At 45.3% G+C, this 20529-nt stretch overlaps 1 protein-coding gene across 2 annotated transcripts in view; it reads right to left on the bottom strand.

Annotated features, from left to right (window-relative positions):
* The window catches only part of txndc9 (thioredoxin domain containing 9), a 32458-nt gene that overhangs the window by 9663 nt on the left and 2266 nt on the right, over positions 1-20529 (bottom strand). Inside the window, exon 1 of one of the 2 annotated variants that reach the window (XM_070873052.1) lies at positions 8093-8411. The exons of the other annotated variant lie outside the window; for it this stretch is intronic. The gene's annotated coding sequence lies outside the window, so the exon portion shown is untranslated. Of the gene's footprint in view, positions 1-8092; positions 8412-20529 lie in introns of those variants that run through there. 2 annotated transcript variants of the gene reach the window in all.

Raw genomic sequence — 20529 nt, forward strand, 5'->3', positions numbered from 1 at the left:
ACTTTCAATGACTGATGTAATATGACACCCAGGTCTTGTTGCACCTCCTCTTTTCCTAATCTGTCACCATTCAAATAATAATCTGCCTTCCTGTTTTTGCCACCAAAGTGGATAACCTCACACTTATCCACATGATACTGCATCTGCCATGCATTTGCCCACTCACCTAACCTGTCCAAGTCACCCTGCAGCCTCTTAGCATCCTCCTCACAGCTCATACTGCCACCCAGCTTAATGCCATCTGCAAACTTGGAGATATTACATTCAATTCCTTTGTCTAAATCATTAACGTATATTGTAAATAGCTGGGGTCTGAGCACTGAACCCTGCGGTACCCCACTAATCACTGCCTGCCATTCTGAAAAGGACCCGTTTATTCTTCTCTTTGCTTCTTGTCTGCTAACCAGTTCTCTATCCACGCCAATACATTACCCCCAATCCTATGTGGCTTAATTTTTCACAATCTCTTGTGTGGGACCTTGTCAAAAGCCCTTTGAAAGTCCAAATACACCACATCTACTGGTTCTCCCTTATCCACTCTACTATTTGCATCCTCAAAAAATTCTAGAAGATTTGTCAAGAATGATTTCCCTTTCATAAATCCATACTGATTTGGACCGATCCTATCACTGCTTTCCAAATGCGCTGCTATTACATCTTTAATAATTGATTCCAGCATTTTCCCCACTACCAATGTCAGGCTAACCGGTCTATAATTCCGTTTTCTCTCTCCTTTTTTAAAAAGTGGGTTACATTAGCTACCCTCCGGCCCAAAGGAACTGATCCAGAGTCCATGGAATGTTGGAAAATGACCACCAATGCATCTACTATTTCTAGGGCCACTTCCTTAAGTATTCTGAGATGCAGACTATCAGGCCCTGGGGATTTATTGGCCTTCAATCCCATCAATTTCCCTAACACCATTTCCTGGCTAATAAGGATTTCCCTCAATTCCTCCTTCTCGCTAGACCCTCGGTCCCCTAGTATATTCGGGAGGTTATTTGTATCTTCCTTAGTGAAGACAGAACCAAAGTATTTGTTCAATTGGTCTGCCATTTCCTTGTTCCCCTTTATGAATTCACCTGATTCTGACTGCAGGGGACCTACATTAGTCTTAACTAATAGTTTTCTCTTCACATATCTATAGCAGCTTATGCAGTCAGTTTTTATGTTCCCTGCAAGCTTACTCTCATACTCTATTTTCCTCCTCCTAATTAAACCCTTAGTCTTCCTCCGCTGAATTTTAACTTTCTCCCAGTCCTCAAATTTGCTGCTTTTTCTGGCCAATGTATATGCCTCTTCCTTGGATTTAACACTATACATAATTTCCCTTGTGAGCCACGGTTGAGCCACCTTCTGTGTTTTATTTTTACGCCAGACAGGGATGTACAATTGTTGTAGTTCATCCATGTGATCTTTAAATGTCAGCCAATGCCCATCTACCGTCAAGTCTTCAAGTATCATTCGCCAGTCTATCCTCAGCAATTCACGTCTCATACCATTGAAGTTACCTTTCTTTAAGTTCAGGACCCTAGTCTCTAAATTAACTGTGTCACTCTCCATCTTGATGAAGAATTCTACCATATTATGGTCACTCTTCCCCAAGGGGCCCCGCATGACAAGTTTGCTAATTAATCCTTTCTCATTACACGAGACCCAGTCTAGGATGGTCTGCTCTCTAGTTGGTTCCTCGACATATTGGCTTGGAAAACCATCCCTTATACACTCCAAGAAATCCTCCTCCACTTTATTGCTACCAGCAGTCGGGAGCAGCCAGCGGGAGCGGGAGGCTCGAGGCCTATAAAAGGCCAGCGGCAGTCGGGAGCAGCCAGCGGGAGCGGGAGGCTCGAGGCCTATACAAGGTCAGTGGTAATCGGTGGAGCAGCAGTCGAGAGCAGCAGCAGGAGCAGGAGGCACGAGACCTATAAAAGGCCAGCAGCAGTTGGAGGAGCAGCAGTTGGGAGTGGGAGGCTCGAGGCCTATAAAAGGCCAGCGGCAGTCGGGAGCAGCCAGCAGGAGCGGGAGGCTCGAGGCCTATAAAAGGCCAGCAGCAGTCGGGGGCAGCCAGCTTATGCAGGGACAAAAGGTAAAATAGAAGTAAAATGAAATCGGAGTGTGACGTCACAGCTAAGCGGGTAAGTGATTGGTGAGTATTTTTTTTAATTTTTCTTATCAGTAGGAAACCTTTGGCATTGTTGCTAAATTAAGTTAATCTAAGGGTTACGTCATGGCAGGAGAGTCCAGAGCTGTGTCATGCTCCTCCTGTGCTATGTGGGAAGTCAGGGACACTACTATGTGTGCGGGAAGTGTGTCCAGCTGCAGCTCCTGTCAGACCGCATTGCGGCACTGGAGTTGCGCATGGATTCACTCTGGAGCAGCCGCGATGCTGAGGATGTCGTGGACAACAATTTAGTGAGCTGGTTACACAGGTTGATAGGGAATGGGTGACCGTCAGGAAGAGCAACGGAAGGAAGGTAGTGCAGGGGTCCCCGCGGTCACCTCCCTCCAAAACAGATATACTATTTTGGATACTGTTGAGGAAGGTGGCTCATCAGGGGAAGGCAGCAGCAGCCATGTTCATGGCATCAGGGGTGACTCTGCTGCACAGGAGGGCAGGAAAAAGAGTGGGAGAGCTATAGTGATAGGAGATTCTATTGTAAGGGAACAGATAGGTGTTTCTGTGGCCGCAAACGAGACTCCAGGATGGTATGTTGCTTCCTTGGTGCAAGGATCAAGGATGTCTCGGAGCGGCTGCAGGGCATTCTGGAGGGGGAGGGTGAACAGCCAGCTGTTGTGGTGCATACAGGTACCAAGGATATAGGTAATAAATGGGATGAGGTCCTACAAGCTGAATTTAGGGAGCTAGGAGTTAAATTTTAAAAGTAGAACCTCAAAGGTAGTAATCTTAGGATTGCTACCAGTGCCACGTGCTAATCAGAGTAGGAATAGCAGGATAGTTCAGATGAATATGTGCCTTGAGGAATGATGCAAGGGGGCGGGATTCAAATTCCTGGGCCTTGGTGAAACCACACCTTGAATATTGTGTGCAGTTTTGGTCTCCTAATCTGAGGAACATAAGACCATAGAACATAAGAATTAGGAACAAGAGTAGGCCATCTAGCCCCTCGAGCCTGCTCCGCCACTCAACAAGATCATGGCTGATCTGGCCGTGGACTCAGCTCCACTTACCCGCCCGCTCCCTTATTGGTTAAAAATCTATCTATCTGTGATTTGAATACATTCAATGAGCTAGCCTCAACTGCTTCCCTGGGCAGAGAATTCCACAGATTCACAACCCTCTGGGAGAAGAAATTCCTTCTCAACTCGGTTTTAAATTGGCTCCCCCGTATTTTTAGGCTGTGCCCCCTAGTTCTAGTCTCCCCGACCAGTGGAAACAACCTCTCTGCCTCTATCTTGTCTATCCCTTTCATTATTTTAAATGTTTCTATAAGATCACCCCTCATCCTTCTGAACTCCCAACGAGTAAAGACCCAGTCTATTTAATCTATCATCATAAGGTAACCCCCTCATCTCCGGAATCAGCCGAGTGAATCGTCTCTGTACCCCCTCCAAAGCTAGTATATCCTTCCTTAAGTAAGGTGACCAAAACTGCATGCAGTACTCCAGGTGCGGCCTCACCAATACCCTGTACAGTTGCAGCAGGACCTCCCTGCTTTTGTACTCCATCCCTCTCGCAATGAAGGCCAACATTCCATTCGCCTTCCTGATTACCTGCTGCACCTGCAAACTAACTTTTTGGGGTTCATGCACAAGGTCCCCAGGTCCCTCTGCACCGCAGCATGTTGTAATTTCTCCCCATTCAAATAATATTCCCTTTTACTGTTCTTTTTCCCCCCAAGGTGGATGACCTCACATTTTCCGACATTGTATTCCATCTGCCAAACCTTAGCCCATTCGCTTAATCTATCTAAATCTCTTTGCAGCCTCTCTGTCCTCTACACAACCCGCTTTTCCACTAATCTTTGTGTCATCTGCAAAATTTTGTTACATTACACTCTGTCCCCTCTTCCAGGTCATCTATGTATATTGTGAACAGTTGTGGTCCCAGCACCGATCCCTGTGGCACACCACTAACCACCGATTTCCAACCCGAAAAGGACCCATTTATCCCGACTCTCTTTCTGTTAGCCAGCCAATTCGCTATCCATGCTAATACATTTCCTCTGACTCCGCGTACCTTTATCTTCTGCAGCCTCACCAATACCCTGTACAGTTGCAGCAGGACCTCACTGCTTTTGTACTCAATCCCTCTCGCAATGAAGGCCAACATTACATTCGCCTTCCTGATTACCTGCTGCACCTGCAAACTAACTTTTTGGGGTTCATGCACAAGGACCCCCATTAATGATTTAGACGAGGGGATTAAATGTAGTATCTCCAAATTTGCGAATGACACTAAGTTGGGTGGCAGTGTGAGCTGTGAGGAGGATGCTATGAGACTGCAGAGTGACTTGGATAGGTTAGGTGAGGGAGCAAATGCATGGCAGATGAAGTATAATGTGGATAAATGTGAGGTTATCCACTTTGGTGGTAAAAACAGAGACAGACTATTATCTGAATGGTGACAGATTAGGAAAAGGGGTGGTGCAACGAGACCTGGGTGTCATGGTACATCAGTCATTGACGGTTGGCATGCAGGTACAGCAGGTGGTTAAGAAAGAAAATGGCATGTTGGCCTTCATAGCGAGGGGATTTGAGTACAGGAGCAGGGAGGTGTTACTACAGTTGTACAGGGCCTTGGTGAGGCCACACCTGGAGTATTGTGTACAGTTTTGGTCTCCTAACTTGAGGAAGGACATTCTTGCTATTGAGGGAGTGCAGCGAAGGTTCACCAGACTGATTCCCGGGATGGCGGGACTGACATATCAAGAAAGACTGGATCAACTGGGCTTGTATTCACTGGAGTTCAGAAGAATGAGAGGGGATCTCATAGAAACGTTTAAAATTCTGATGGGTTTAGACAGGTTCGATGCAGGAAGAATGTTCCCAATGTTGGGGAAGTCCAGAACCAGGGGTCACGGTCTAAGGATAAGGGGTAAGCCATTAGGACCGAGATGAGGAGAAACTTCTTCACCCAGAGAGTGGTGAACCTGTGGAATTCTCTACCACAGAAAGTTGTTGAGGCCAATTCACTAAATATATTCAAAAAGGAGTTAGATGTAGTCCTTACTACTAGGGGGATCAAGGAGTATGGCGAGAAAGCAGGAATGGGGTACTGAAGTTGCATGTTCAGCCATGAACTCCTCCTTCTCATCTTCTAAGGGACCAACATTTACTTTAGTCACTCTTTTCCATTTTATATATCGGTAAAAGCTTTTACTATCTGTTTTTATGTTTTGCGCAAGTTTACTTTCGTAATCTATCTTTCCTTTCTTTATTGCTTTCTTAGTCATTCTTTGCTCTCGTTTAAAATTTTCCCAATCTTCTAGTTTCCCACTAACCTTGGCCACCTTATACGCATTGGTTTTTAATTTGATACTCTCCTTTATTTCCTTGGTTATCCACAGCTGGTTATCCCTTCTCTTTCACTGGAATATATTTTTGTTGAGCACTATGAAAGAGCTCCTTAAAAGTCCTCCACTGTTCCTCAATTGTGCCACTGTTTAGTCTGCGTTCCCAGTCTACTTTAGCCAACTCTGCCCTCATTCCACTGTAGTCCCCTTTGTTTAAGCATAGTACGCTCGTTTGAGACACTACTTCCTCACCCTCAATCTGTATTACAAATTCAACCATACTGTGATCACTTATTCCGAGAGGATCTTTTACTAGGAGATCGTTTATTATTCCCGTCTCATTACACAGGACCAGATCCAAGATAGCTTGCTCCCTTGTAGGTTCTGTAACATACTGTTCTAAGAAACAATCCCGGAGGCATTCTATGAATTCCTCCTCAAGGCTACCCCGTGCGATTTGATTTGACCAATCGATAAGTAGGTTAAAATCCCGCATGATTACTGCCGTTCCTTTTTCACATGCCTCCATTATTCTCTTGATTATTGCCCGCCCCACCGTGAAGTTATTATTTGGGGGCCTATAAACTACACCCACCAGTGACTTTTCCCCCTTACTATCTCTAATCTCCACCAACAATGATTCAACATTTTGTTCATTAGAGCCAATATCGTCTCTCACAACTGCCCTGATATCATCCTTTATTCACAGAGCTCCTTTCTCTTCTTGTCTATCTTTCCAAATTGTCAGATACCCCTGTATGTTTAATTCCCAGTCTTGGCCATCCTGCAACCACGTTTCTGTAATGGCCACCAAATCATACCCATTTGTAATGATTTGTGCCGTAAACTCATTTACTTTATTTCGAATGCTGCGTCCATTTAGGTAAAGTGTTTTAATACTAGTTTATAAACCATAATTTTTAGCTTTGACCCCTCCTGCAGCCCCTTTATATTCATACATATTGTCCCTTCCTATCACCTTGTGGTTTACACTTACCCCAGTGCTACTCTGCTCTGTTGCCTCCTGCCTTTTGCATCCTTTCTTGGGGTTCTGTTCATCTGAGCTCTCACCCACTCTAACTAGCTCAGAGCCATCTCCTGGGTTCCCATCTCCCTGCCAAGCTAGTTTAAAGCCCTCCCAACCGCACTATCAAAAGGAAGGACATTCTTGCTATTGAGGGAGTGCAGCGAATATTCACCAGACTGATTCCCGGGATGGCAGGACTGACATATGAAGAAAGACTGGATCGACTAAGCTTATATTCACTGGAATTTAGAAGAATGAGAGGGGATCTCATAGAAGCATATAAAATGCTGATGGGATTGGACAGGTTAGATGCAAGAAGAATGTTCCAGAAGCTTAGGAAGTCCAGAACCAGGGGTCACAGTCTAAGGATAAGTGGTAAGCTATATAGGTCCGAGATGAGAAACTTTTTCACCCAGATAATTGTGAACCTATGGAATTCTCTGCCACAAAAAGTTGTTGAGTCCAGTTCGTTGGATATATTCAAAAGGGAGTTAGATGTGGCCCTTATGGCTAAAGGATTAGGGGGTATGGAGAGAAGGCAAGAGTAGGGTACTGAAATTGCATGATCAGCATAGAAACATAGAAAATAGTTGCAGGAGCAGGCCATTCGGCCCTTCGAGCCTGCACCACCATTCACTTCCTTCTACAAACTCTTGCTCCTTCGCCCTTCCTGCTGTGCCTGCCTGCAGTACAATCAATGACCTGGCTTCGTAGCCGTCGCCCTCCTGCAGTGGTATGCCGTCGCACACTGCTCCCTCCGATGGCCCCGGCCTGCTGAGTCTTGCAGGCCGGGACCGTGCCGATTTCCGGGCCGGGCCGGGCCGCTACACACTGCTCCCTCTAATGCGGGAGTTTGTAAAAAAAAATTGCAACTGTGGCGGTATCTTCAGCTGCTGAATTAATTTCTCAAATTGGTTTCCGATCTGCTGGACTTCAGATTACACGTCTGCACTGGACTACATTGGATTACACCAAGATTTACCTGCTATGTCTCTATCTCTGCTGCTAAAAAAATAATATAACACTCCTGTGAAGCACCATGGGACGTGTTACTACATTAAACGCGCTATATCAATACAAGACTAAAACAAAATACTGCAGATGCTGGAATCTGAAATAAAAACAGAATGCTGGAATCTGAAATAAAAACAGAATGCTGGAAATCTCAGCGGGTCAGGTAGCATCTTTCGAGTGTAACTACCAGAGATATAACCCCGCATCAGTGTTTAACTACTGAGAATTTGTAAACTGTAATCTAATTAGCTTCTACTAGTGCCTCGGAGAGGGAGACGCCAAACTTGCGGTGCCACGGAGAACCATTTGATGGGTTGGATTGGAATGGGAGTTTCCGTGGGCACCATGAACTGCCGTCAGTCCATTAGCTCAACCTTCGCCCGACAACTACCCGCGCCTCCCGCTCGCTCTAACGTGTCGGCAAATTTCAAACCGCACCCGCTCAGCACAGGCCTCCGTACACAAAACAAAGCCCCGCTCTCTGTACATAAAAATACACTGGTCACACTTCTAATCGCCGGCTCCCGGGGGTATGGTACGGCTACCGATACTGAGCTTCCCTTGGCCCACTACTTACGCTGCTTTATTCTGCTCGCACTCGCATCACCGACTACTTCCTGCGTCACTACTGCCAGCGCCTGTCTGTGTGCGGGGTTCAAGGTTGCCCCGCCCGCTTCCCTGGCAACAGCTGGCGGAGCGGGTCACACAGGAACAAAGGGCCACGCCGGCCCGGCCTATCTGTTTCAATCAGTCCTTTAGTGCTACATTTGAATTTGTGGCCGAATCTCTACCGCAGTATATTGATATTGTATTACTTGCGCGATTATTAAAAGATCGAGTTAATGCCCAAATTTACGACATCCGCTCCTTCCTTTATGTTCATCTCCGTTTCTACTGTAAACAAATCTGGCAACATGTTTGAACGGTTGCCTTTAAAAGGGGGATATTACAACAAAAAAGTAAAATATGAGGTCGAAGAGGTAGGTTTTAAGGAGCGTTTTAAAAGGAGGTGGAACATGTTATGTATGTAAACATTGTAACTGTAAGACTTGCCACCAGAGGGCGCAACTGTTGGAGGTCCAAGGGTCAGCTGCACACCTCGTGCAAGGAAGTATAAAAGGTTGTCTGCCATGCTGCTTAGGCACTCTGGAGTTGTATGGAAGAGACTGAGGTCACAGTACTGTCTTGTGGAGTTCTTCCATACTTAACATGGCCCCTCAAGCCTGCTCTGTTTTAGAACTAGGGAAATTTGGAAGATCACAATCAATGCATCTGCAGCCACCTCTTTTAGAACCCTAGAATATAGGGCATCAGATCCAGGGAATTTGTCTGCTTTTAGTTCCATTCGTTTCTCAAGTACTTCTTCTCTACTGATATTTATTACTTTAGGTTCCTCACTTTCATTAGCCCCTTGGTTTACTCTATTTTTGGTATGCTTTTCTAATGTGAAGACAGATACAACAAATTTGTTTAAAGTCTCTGCCATTTCCTTATTCCCCATTATAATTTGCCCTGTCTCAGCCTTGAAGGGATCAACTTTTGCTATTCCTTTTTACATACTTGTAGAAGTTCTTACAATTGGTTTTTATATTTCTTGCTAGTTTACTCTCGTATTATATTTTCTCTCCTTTTATCAATTTCTTGGTCATCCTTTGGTCGTTTCAAACGCTCTCCCAATCCTCAGGGTTACAACTATTCTTCACAACATTATAAGCCACTTTTAATCTAATACAATCCTTAACTTCTTTAGTTGGCCACTGATGGATCACTTTTGCATTGGAGTTTTTATTTCTCAATGGTATGTATATTTGTTGAGAATTTTGGAATATTTCTTTAAATGTTTCCCACTGCTTATCTACTGTCCTATCTTTTAATCTAAATTCCTTGGCCAACTCGACCTTAATAGCTATGTAATTGGCTTTATTTAAGTTTAAGATGCTAGTTTTGGACTACCCAATAAACCTGTTAACAATCCGTGATCCACACACAATGTCCCATAGATTGCGGGGAGTGGGGGGGAATGTCAGGATCTTGGGTGGGGAGGAGGTCTGAAACTGGGCATCGGGGGTGGGGGCAGGTCAGGAACTCAGAACGGAACGGGGGCGGGAGGTCAGGAACTTGGTGGGGAGAGGACAGAAACTTTGGCAGGGCAGGGAGTCAGAAACGTGGGCAGATAGTGAAGGTCAGGAATTGGGGGTGTGGAGAGGAGGAGGAAGAGTGAAAATCAGAAACTTGGGCATGGGGGAAATGGTCAGGAACGTGTGGTGGTGGATGGTCAGGGACAGGAACTTGTCGAGGAGGGGGAAGGTCAGAAACACTTGCGGGGGGGGGCGCGGAAAGGGTGTGGGAGGAAGGTTAGGAACTTGTTGGACGGGATAACAGGAACTTGTTTGGAAAGCTAGAGAAATTCTTAACACACGAGTGAGCCCTGTTCTGTCTGGAGCCTAGCAGTCAGAATGGCTTGAATTACACTTTGCAAAGTGCTTAATTTCTTAGGCAGGCAGGATCTAATTATATATTCCAGATAAACTGCTGGGTGTGTCTTGTCCTCCAAGGGACCAATGAGAAACCTGGTGTTGGAAATAAACACTACCTTTTATTTGTCCAACAGAGTCTTGTCTCGTCGCTTTATTCACACAAATTGGAATGAAAGACCTGGAGTTTTCTCAATTCTACCATCTGATGCCAAGCAAATGGGGTGCAGAATTGGCCAGTTCTAGGATTTTCTGCCAGAAGTGACCTTGACAATAAATATTTCAACCAAAATATGAGCAAGTACATGCAAAATAAGCAGTGATGTCATATATCATATTTTCCATCATTTCTGCCTTAGCAATGCTGGACATAACTAAAGTCAGCAGCCTATGGAGGAGCAGTGAACAACAGACCGCAACTTCAGGATTTCTGTATTAGGCTGTGCATGCGCTAAATCTTGACACTGCGGTCAGTTTCAAAGGCGAAATGACACCGAGCTGGCTATGATCTAGCCACTTTTCTCATTGCTGTTTCGGGGACCTTGCTGTGCACAAATTACCTGTTGTATTTACTTAATTGGCTATAAAGCACTTTGGGATGTCCAGAGGTGATGAAAAGTGCAATATTACTGAATTTTTTTTCTTCTTTTTATTCCAGAACATGACAATGTCACATGAGACAGGGGCTACTTTGCAGTATATTGTGGAACATAGTGTTATATCATCAATTGATGAATGTCCAACTGGAACTGATTTGAATTATCTATTAGTAAATGTGGGAGACCTGTTCTAACATCTATCAGTTGGAACGTTTCTGGGTTGAGTTGTAATATTTGATCCTCAACTGCTAGGAAATTAGGATTCCTATCATTGCCAGCATGTCTAAGAACCATTGTTTTCCAGACCTAAATTGCATGAATAGGATAACTTTATTTTTGTATATTTGCATTCAGGAAATTGGTGCAAACAGGTTCAAAAACCTTCATTTCCAGTGGAAAACAACTTACCAGCTCTCAGACTCATTTGGGCTTTGTACTCAAGCAGAAATACAGGGGTCAGTGATTTACAGGGAAGTGAACAGGTCTAACTCCAGACATCCCAAATCCTGATTATCTCTTCAACCATCTATGAGGATATCTTCCACTTGTGAGGGTGAATCATAAGGCCATAGAGCATCTGCTGTTAATTTGTTTACCCCTGCTAAGTTGGGCCAGGAGAATTACCTTGCATTTAGGCATCCTCAAGCCAGATGAAGAAAGCACACCGATGTAGCAGACTACATAGAAACATAGGAACAGGAGTAGGCCATTCAGCCCCTTGAGCCTATTCCACCATTCATTGAGATCATGGCTGATTTCATCCTAACTCCATCCGCCTGCCATGGCTTCATATCCCTTAATACCCTTGGCTAGGAAAAATCTATCGATCTCGGATTTTAAATTATTAATTGAGCTAGCATGTACTGCTTTTTGTAGGAGAGATTTCCACACTTCTACCACCCCTTGTGTAAATAAGTGTTCCCCAACTTCTCTCATGAATGGCCTGTCTTTGATTTTAAAGTTATGTCCCCTTATCCAAGACTCCCCCAAAATTGGAAAAAGTTACTATCTACCCATCAATTCCTTTTAAAATCCCCAAAACCTCAATTAAATCACCCCTTAACCTTCAATATTTCAGGGAATACAAGTCAAATTTATAATGGGGTACAATAACGTAGTGTTTATATTACTGGACTAGTAATCCAGAGGCCTGGATTAATGATCTGGAGACGCGAGTTCAATGGGGAATTTAAATTCTCGAATTAAAAGGCTAGCATCAGTAATGGTGATCATGAAACAACCGGATTGTCGTTAATAATCCATCTGGCCATTAGGGAAGGACATTTGGAAAAGCAAAATTCGGTCAGGCAGAGTCAGTATGGATTTATGAAGGGGAAGTCATGTTTGACAAATTTGCTGGAACTCTTTGAGGATGTAATGAACAGGGTGGATAAAGGGGAACCAGTGGGGATGTGATTTATTTGGACTTCCAGAAGGCATTTGACAAGGTATCACATAAAAGGTTACTGCACAAGATAAAAGTTCACAGGGTTGGGGGTAATATATTAGCATGGATAGAGGATTGGCTAACTAACAGAAGACAGAGAGTCGGGATAAATGGTTCATTCTCGGGTTGGCAATTAATAACCAGTCGGGTGAGGCAGGGATCAGTGCTGGGACCCCAACTATTTACAATCTATATTAACGTAGCCAAGTTTGTTGACGATACAAAGATGGGAGGAAAAGCAATGTGTGAGGAGGACACAAAAAATCTACAAAATGACATAGACAGGCTAAGTGAGTAGGCAAACATTTGGCAGATGGGAGTATAATGTTGGAAAGTGCGAGTTCATGCACTTTGGCAGAAAAAAAATCAAAGAGCAAGTTATTATTTAAATGGAGAAAAATTGCAAAGTGCTGCAGTACAACGGGACCTGGGGATACTTGTGCATGAAACACAAAAGGTTAGTATGCAGGTACAGAAAGTGATCAGGAAGGCCAATGGAATCTTGGCCTTTATTGCAAAGGGGATGGAGTATAAAAGCAGGGAAGTCTTGTTACAGTTATACAGTGTATTGATGAGGCCACACCTGGAATACTGTGTGCAGTTTTGGTTTCCATATTTACGAAAGGATATACTTGCTTTGGAGGCAGTTCAGAGAAGGTACACAAAGTTGATTCTAGAGATGAGAGGGTTGACTTATGAGGAAAGGTTGAGTAGGTTGGGTCTCTACTCATTGGAATTCAGAAGAATGAGAGGCGATCTTATCGAAACGTATAAGATTATGAGTGGGCTTGACAAGGTGGATGTAGAGAGGATGTTTCCATTGATAGGGGAGACTAGAGCTAGAGGGCATAATCTTAAGTTTTAAATGGGCGGCCCCTTATTCTGAGACGAGGAGAAATTTCTTCTCTCAGAGGGTTGTGGATCTGTGGAATTCGCTGCCTCAGAGAGCTGTGGAAGCTGGGACATTGAATAAATTTAAGACAGAAATAGAGAGTTTCTTAAACGATACAAGAATAAGGGGTTATGGAGAGCTGGCAAGGAAGTGGACCGGAGTCCATGATCGGATCAGCCATGATCGTGTTGAATGGCGGTGCAGGCTCGAGGGGCCGTATGGCCTACTCCTGCTCCTATTTCTTATGGTCTTAAATCTGCAGTCCTTACCTGGTATGGCCTATGTGTGACTCCAGACCTACAGCAAAATGGCAGTTAATTCTAAACCTCTAGTTATAAAAGCCATCATTCCATTAGCTTTTTGATTCAATAATTTGCCTTCAGTTCCATGAGCTTTAATTTTAGCTAACAGTCCCTTCCTGAAATCTTATCGAATGCCTTCTGGAAGTCCATATAAACTACACCCATAGACTTTCCCTTGTCTACTACTTTAGTTACTTCTTCAAAAAATTCAATTAGGTTCCTTGGACATGATTGGCCTGTTACAAATCCATGTTAGCTCTCTCTAATAAGCTCAAATTTCTCTAGGTGCTCTGTGATTCTGACTTTAATTATAGATTCCAATAACCTCCCCATAACAGATGTTAGACTAACAGGTTCATATTTTCCTGATTTCTCTCTCTCACCTTTCTTAAATAATGGAGTTATATTTGAAATTTTCAAATCTAAAAAAAAGAGACAATTCCTGAATCAAGAGAGCTTTGGAAGATACTGGCTAAAGTATCTGCAATTTCCTCACCTACTTCCTTTAAAACTTGGGGGTGAAACTATCAGGACTTGAGAATGTGTCACTCTTTAATGCCATTATTGTTTTCTAATACTGTTTTCTTGCTTACTTTAACTTTAGTGAGTTCCAGTCCTTGATTTATTTATAATTTTCCCGGAATGTCAGGTATATTATCCTCTTCCTGTACTGTGAAGACTGACACAAAGCAATTATTCAACAAGTCTGCCATTTCCTTATTTTAATTTGCAATATTAGCTGCATCTGTTTTTAAAAGGGGCCACATGACCCTTTTTCTTCTATTATAATTGCAAAATCATTTTGTATTAATTTTGATGTCACTTGCAAGTTTCTTTTCGTATTCCCTTTTTCTAGCTCTTACCATATTTTTTGCCTTCCTTTGATGTTCTTGTTATGCTCATAATAAAGTGATGCAACTGAGTACTGTATACAATGAGTGAGTGTGACCTTAGCTCCTTTTATTTAAACTCCAGAGTGTTGGTACAGCATGGGAGGCCTACTTATATACAGTGCTCCCAAGGGCTGCTGGGATCCCTTGGGACTCCAACAAGTAGGCCCTCTGGTGGTGGTATGATACAGGTTGCCAAGGGTTACATACATAATATCACTCCCTCCCAAAGTCAATAGTACACTTATTTACAGGGTGAGACGATCTGGGGTTTTTCGCTCCCTTGTCGATCGTCTCGGAACAAATGCAGGCGTGCTGAGTTGGTTGGTTCTTCACTGGGCTGCTGGGGATGGTGAGTTCAGCTTCGTGGTCAACCGTCATGTCGGTTGCCACTTGTGTTGTGTTGGAGGGTCGGAGTTGGTGGTGTCCTCTTCGGGTTGTTCGTGGCTGTTTGTGAATCGCAATTTGGTTTGGTCCAAATACTTTCTGTTCGTTAGTTCATTGGCCAGTTTGACCTGAAACACCCTACTCCCTTCTTTGGCTATGACAGTGCCAGCAAGCCATTTGGGACCACGTCCATAGTTGAGTACAAATACAGGGTCATTGACTTCAATATCACGTGACAAGTTTGCGCGATCATGGTACATGCTTTGTTGATGCCGCCTGCCCTCGACGTGATCATGGAGATCAGGGTGGACAAGAGAGCCTTCTTTTGAGCGCCCTTTTCATGAGCAGCTTGGCTGGGGGAACCCCGGTGAGCGAGTGGGATCTGGTACGGTAGCTGAGCAGGACTCGGGACAGGCGGGTCTGCAGGAGCCTTCCGACACACGTTTCAAGCTTTGCTTGATGGTTTGGACGGCTCGTTCTGCTTGGCCGTTGGATGCGGGCTTGAACAGGGCAGATATGATGTGCTTGGTCCCATTGTGGGTCATGAATTCCTTAAATTCAGCACTGGTGAAACATGGCCCATTGTCGCTGACAAGGACATCAGACAGGCCGTGCATGGCAAACATGGCTCGTAGGCTTTCGATGGTGGCAGTGGACGTGCTTAGAGACATTATTACACATTCAATCTATTTTGAGTAAGCGTCCACAACAACCAAAAACATTTTGCCTAGAAATGGGCCCTCAAAGTCAATGTGGATCCTAGACCACGGTTTGGAGGGCCATGACCACAAACTTAGCGGTGCCTCTCTGGGTGCATTGCTCACTTGAGAGCAAGTGTTGCATTGGCGCATGCATGACTAAGTCTGAGTCGATGCCGGGCCACCACACATGGGATCTGGCTATAGCTTTCATCATTACTATGCCTGGGTGGGTACTGTGTAGGTCGCGTACGAACGTTTCCCTGCTTCTCTTAGGCAAAACCACGCAATTACCCCACAAAAGACAGTCCTCCTGTATGGACATTTCAGCTTTGCGCCGCTGGAACGGCTTGATCTCTTCATGCATCTCCACTGGGACGCTGGACCAGCTCCCATGGAGGACAGAATTTTTTTTAAACCAGGGACAGTAAAGGATCCTGACTGGTTCAGGTCCTGATCGGGTGGGCCGTAACAGGTGACTTTTCGTTTTCGAATGCATCCATCACCAAGAGCAAGTCTATGGGCTGTGCCATTTCCACCCCGGTGGTGGGCAATGGTAGCTGACTGAGAGCATCAGTATAGTTCTCTGTGCCTGATTTGTGGCAGATTACATAGTTGTATGCAGACAGCGTGAGCGCCCATCTTTGGATGCGGGCAAAGGCATTGGTGTTAATCCCTTTGCTCTCTGAGAATAGAGATATGAGCAGCTTGTGGTCAGTATCTAGCTCAAACTTGAGACCAAACAGATACTGGTGCATTTTTTTCACCCCGTAAGCGCATGTCAGAGCTTCTTTTTCAATCATGCTGTAAGCCCTTTCGGCCTTGGACAAACTCCTGGACGCATAGGCGACCGGTTGCAATTTTCCCGATTCGTTAGCCTGTTGTAACACACATTCGGCCCCGTATGTCGTCCTGGAAAACCACGGTGTGCAGAACTGACTTTAACAGGCTCTCCATGTTCCTTTGGAAAATTGCTGCGGCCGATCGAATCCCAAATGGGCATCTATTGTAGATGAACAAACCTTTGTGCGTGTTGATGCAGGTGAGGCCTTTCGAAGATTCCTTCAGCTCCTGTGTCATGTAGACCGAGGTCAGGTCCAACTTGGTGAACGTCTTTCCTCCAGCCAAGGTCGCAAATAGGTCGTCTTCCTGGGGTAGCGGATACCGGTCCTGTAGCGAAAAACGGTTAATCGTTACTTTATAGTCCCCACAAATTCTGACCGTGCCGTCGTCTTTGAGAACCGGAACAATCGGACTGGCCCACTCGTTGAACTCCACCGGTGCTGTTACGTATGTAAACCTGTAAATACCATGTCTAACCACCAGAGGGCTTATCCCCTGGAGTCCCAAGGAATCCCACAATCCCTTGGGAGCACCTGTATATAAGGAGGCTGGAGAGGCACTCTGAGATCTGTAATAAAGGACTACAGTCACACCTTACTTTGATCTTGCAGTATGTAGTCTGACTCTTTATTCAAGACATAACAACTGGTGACGAGATACAAATGACGAACCCCACCGCAACAATACAGAGAACCGTGGGTATCCTGGAGAAATTTAAGACAAGGCTCTCGTTAGTACACCCTGATCTACACGAATAGGTAGAGAGCAGGCGGCTTCAAGAGAATACATATCATGATCGTGCAAATGTGTCACGCGAAATTGAGATAAATGACTCTGTATTTGTGTTGAACTATGGACAAGATCCCAAGTGGCTTCCTAGCACTGTTTTGGCCAAAGAGTGTTTGTAGTCAAACTCTCAAATGGACTCACCTGCAGGAAACACTTGGACACAACCAAACTCTGATTTATGGACTATCCAGAACAATCCACAATATACTCCACCTTTTTCAACCCTTCAACACACACACACACGTGGCAACCGACCCAGTGGCTGACCACGAAGCAGAACCCATCACCCGCAGCAGCCCAGCAGGACTCACCACCCCCAGCAGTCCAGCAAGGCCAGCTGTGCAGCAGCCCAGCAAGGCCAGCTGTGCAGCAGCCCAGTGAGAGCGCAACAAACATAGAAAATAGGTGCAGGAGTAGGCCATTCGGCCCTTCGAGCCTGCACCACCATTCAATAAGATCATGGCTGATCATTCCCTCAGTACCCCTTTCCTGCTTTCTCTCCATATCCCTTGATCCCCTTAACCGTAAGGGCCATATCTAACTCCCTCTTGAATATATCCAATGAACTGGCATCAACAACTCTATGCGGCAGGGAATTCCACAGGTTAACAACTCTCCGAGTGAAGAAGTTTCTCCTCAGCTCAGTCCTAAATGGCCTACCCCTTATCCTAAGACTGTGTCCCTTGGTTCTGGACTTCCCCAACATCGGGAACATTCTACCTGCATCTAACCTGTCCCGTCCCATTAGAATCTTGTATGTTTCTATGAGATCCCCTCTCATCCTTCTAAACTCCAATGTATAAAGGCCCAGTTGAACCAGTCTCTTCTCATATGTCAGTCCACCATCCCAGGAATCAGTCTGGTGAACCTTCGCTGCACTCCCTCAATTGCAAGAACGTCCTTCCTCAGATTAGGAGACCAAAACTGAACACAATATTCCAGGTGAGGCTTCGCCAAGGCCCTGTACAACTGCAATAAGACCTCCCTGCTCCTATGTTCAAATCCCCTAGCTATGAAGGACAACATACCATTTGCCTTCTTCACCGTCTGCTGTACCTGTATGTCAACTTTCAATGACTGATGAACCATGACACCCAGGCCTCGTTGCACCTCCCCTTTTCCTAATCTGCCGCCATTCAGATAATATTCTGTCTTCGCGTTTTTGCCACCAAAGTGGATAACCTCACATTTATCCACATTATACTGCATCTGCCATGCATTTGCCCACTCACCTAACCTGTCCACGTCATCCTGCAGCCTCTTAGTGTCCCCCTCACAGCTCACACCGCCACCCAGTTTAGTGTCATCTGCAAACTTGGAGATATTACACTCAATTCCTTCATCTAAATCATTGATGTATATTGTAAAGAGCTGGGGTCCCAGCACTGAGCCCTGCGGCACTCCACTAGTCACTGCCTGCCATTCTGAAAAAGACCCTTTTATCCCGACTCTCTGCTTCCTGCCTGCCAACTAGTTCTTTATCCACGTCAGCATATTACCCACAATATCATGTGCTTTGATTTTACACACTAATCTTTTGTGTGGGACCTTGTCAAAAGCCTTTTGAAAGTCCAAATACACCACATCCACTGGTTCTCCCTGGTCCACTCTACTAGTTACATCCTCACCAAAACCAGCATTTGCACCGAGATGATCAACCAGAGGAAGGAAGGCCCCAGATCGACTCACATTGTAAGTAGTTACACTACTGACTTTGCCGGCAAGGGGTGGGGGAGTGTTGTTATTATGTAAACTGGTAAATACCATATCTAACCACCAGAGGGCTTATCCCCTGGAATTCCAAGGGATCCCACAATCCCTTGGGAGCACCTGAATATGAGGAGGCCTCACAGGCTGGAGAGGCACTCTGAGATCTGTAATAAAGGACTACGGTCACACCTTACTTTGACCTTGCAGTATCTAGTCTGACTCTTTATTCAATACATAACAGGCGCAATGTTGCCTTCTCGCTGCAGCCTGTCCAGCTCAATTTCCACTTTCTCTCGCATCATATATGGCACGGCCCATGCCTTGTGGTGGATGGGCCATGTACCGGGAACCAAGTGGATCTGCACCTTCGCCCCCGAGAAACTTCCAATGCCTGGCTCAAACAATGACAGGAACTTGCTCAGAACCTGGGCACATGAGGCAGCGTCGACGGACAAAACCGTTCGGACGTCATCCCAGTTCCAGCGGATTTTTTCCAGCCAGCTTCTGCCGAACAGTGTGGTGCCATCTCTTGGTACAATCCATTGTGGAAGTTCGTGCACTGCTCCATCATAGGAGACTTTTACTTCTGCACTGCCAATAACCGGGATCAGCTCTTTGGTGTAAGTTCTTCGCTTGGTATGAATGGAGCTAAGCTTAGGCCTGTGTGCCTTGTTGCGCCACAGCCTGTCGAAGGCCTTTTTGCTCATGATAGACTGACTCGTGCCCGTGTCCAGTTCCATGGATACTGGAATTCTGTTCAGTTCAACTTTTAACATGATCGGTGGACATTTCGTGGTGAAGGTGTGTACCCCTTACATTTCTGCCTCCTCGGTTCGAGTCTCTAGTTCAGCCTGGTCCACCATGGATCGATCTTCCTCTGCAACGTGGTGGTTTGCAGCTCGTCTGCACATTCGCTGGAGGTGTCCCATTGTTCCACAGCCTTTACACTCAGTGTTTGAAGCGGCATTGATGGGCTCGATGATCGCCTCCGCAGCGCCAACAAGGTGTTAACTGCCTCGCATTAACAATTGATGATGGAGTCTGGGTCATCTGAGGTCGTGCAGCTGCCGGCGTGTACGTAATGCCATTTGCATTCCTGCCTGAAAACGACGTTACTTTGTGTACAGTATTAGCTGAAACCTCTTTATGCTGCAAAATTTGTTTGGTGTTATCGCTGGTGGACATAAATGCCTGGGCTATCGTTATGGCTTTGCTCAGATTCAGTGTTTCAATAATCAATAGTTTGCGAAGGATAACCTCATGGCCAATGCCAAGCACAAAAAAGTCTCTTAGCATTTGCTCAAGGAATCCATCGAATTCGCAATGTCTTGCAAGGCGCCTTAGTTCGGCAACATAGCTCGCCACTTCCTGGCCTTCAGACCGTTGATACGTGTAGAACCGATATCTTGCCATCAAAACGCTTTCCTTCGGATTTAGGTGTTCCCGGACCAGCATACACAGTTCTTCATAGGATTTGGTTGTTAGTTTCACCAGAGCTACAAGATTCTTCATGAGGCCATAGGTTGTTGCCCCACAGACGGTAAGGAGGATCGCCCTTCGTTTGGCAGCGTTCTCGTCCCCCTCCAGCTCGTTGGCCTCCCAATCATCCCCTTCTGAGAATTTCTCCAGGATACCAACAGTTCTTTGCATTTTCGCGTAGTTGTTCGTTATCTCATCGCCAATTGTTACGCTCATAATAAAGCGATGCAACTGAGTACTGTATACAATGAGTGAGTGTGACCTTCGCTACTTTATTTAAACTCCAGAGTTTAAATAAGCAGCCTCCAGCATGGGAGGCTGCTTATATACAGTGCTCCCAAGGGATGCTGGGATCCCTTGGGACTCCCTCAAGTAGGCCCTCTGGTGGTGGTATGATACAGGTTGCCACGGGTTACTTACAGAACAGTTCTTTATGTCTGTCTCAGTCCCTTGGATCTACACTATTATTTGCACTTTTGTATGCTCTACCTTGTATAGTCTTGC

Source organism: Pristiophorus japonicus, unplaced genomic scaffold (assembly GCF_044704955.1).
Source record: "Pristiophorus japonicus isolate sPriJap1 unplaced genomic scaffold, sPriJap1.hap1 HAP1_SCAFFOLD_409, whole genome shotgun sequence".
In the NCBI taxonomy this organism is placed as follows: Eukaryota; Metazoa; Chordata; class Chondrichthyes; family Pristiophoridae; genus Pristiophorus; species Pristiophorus japonicus.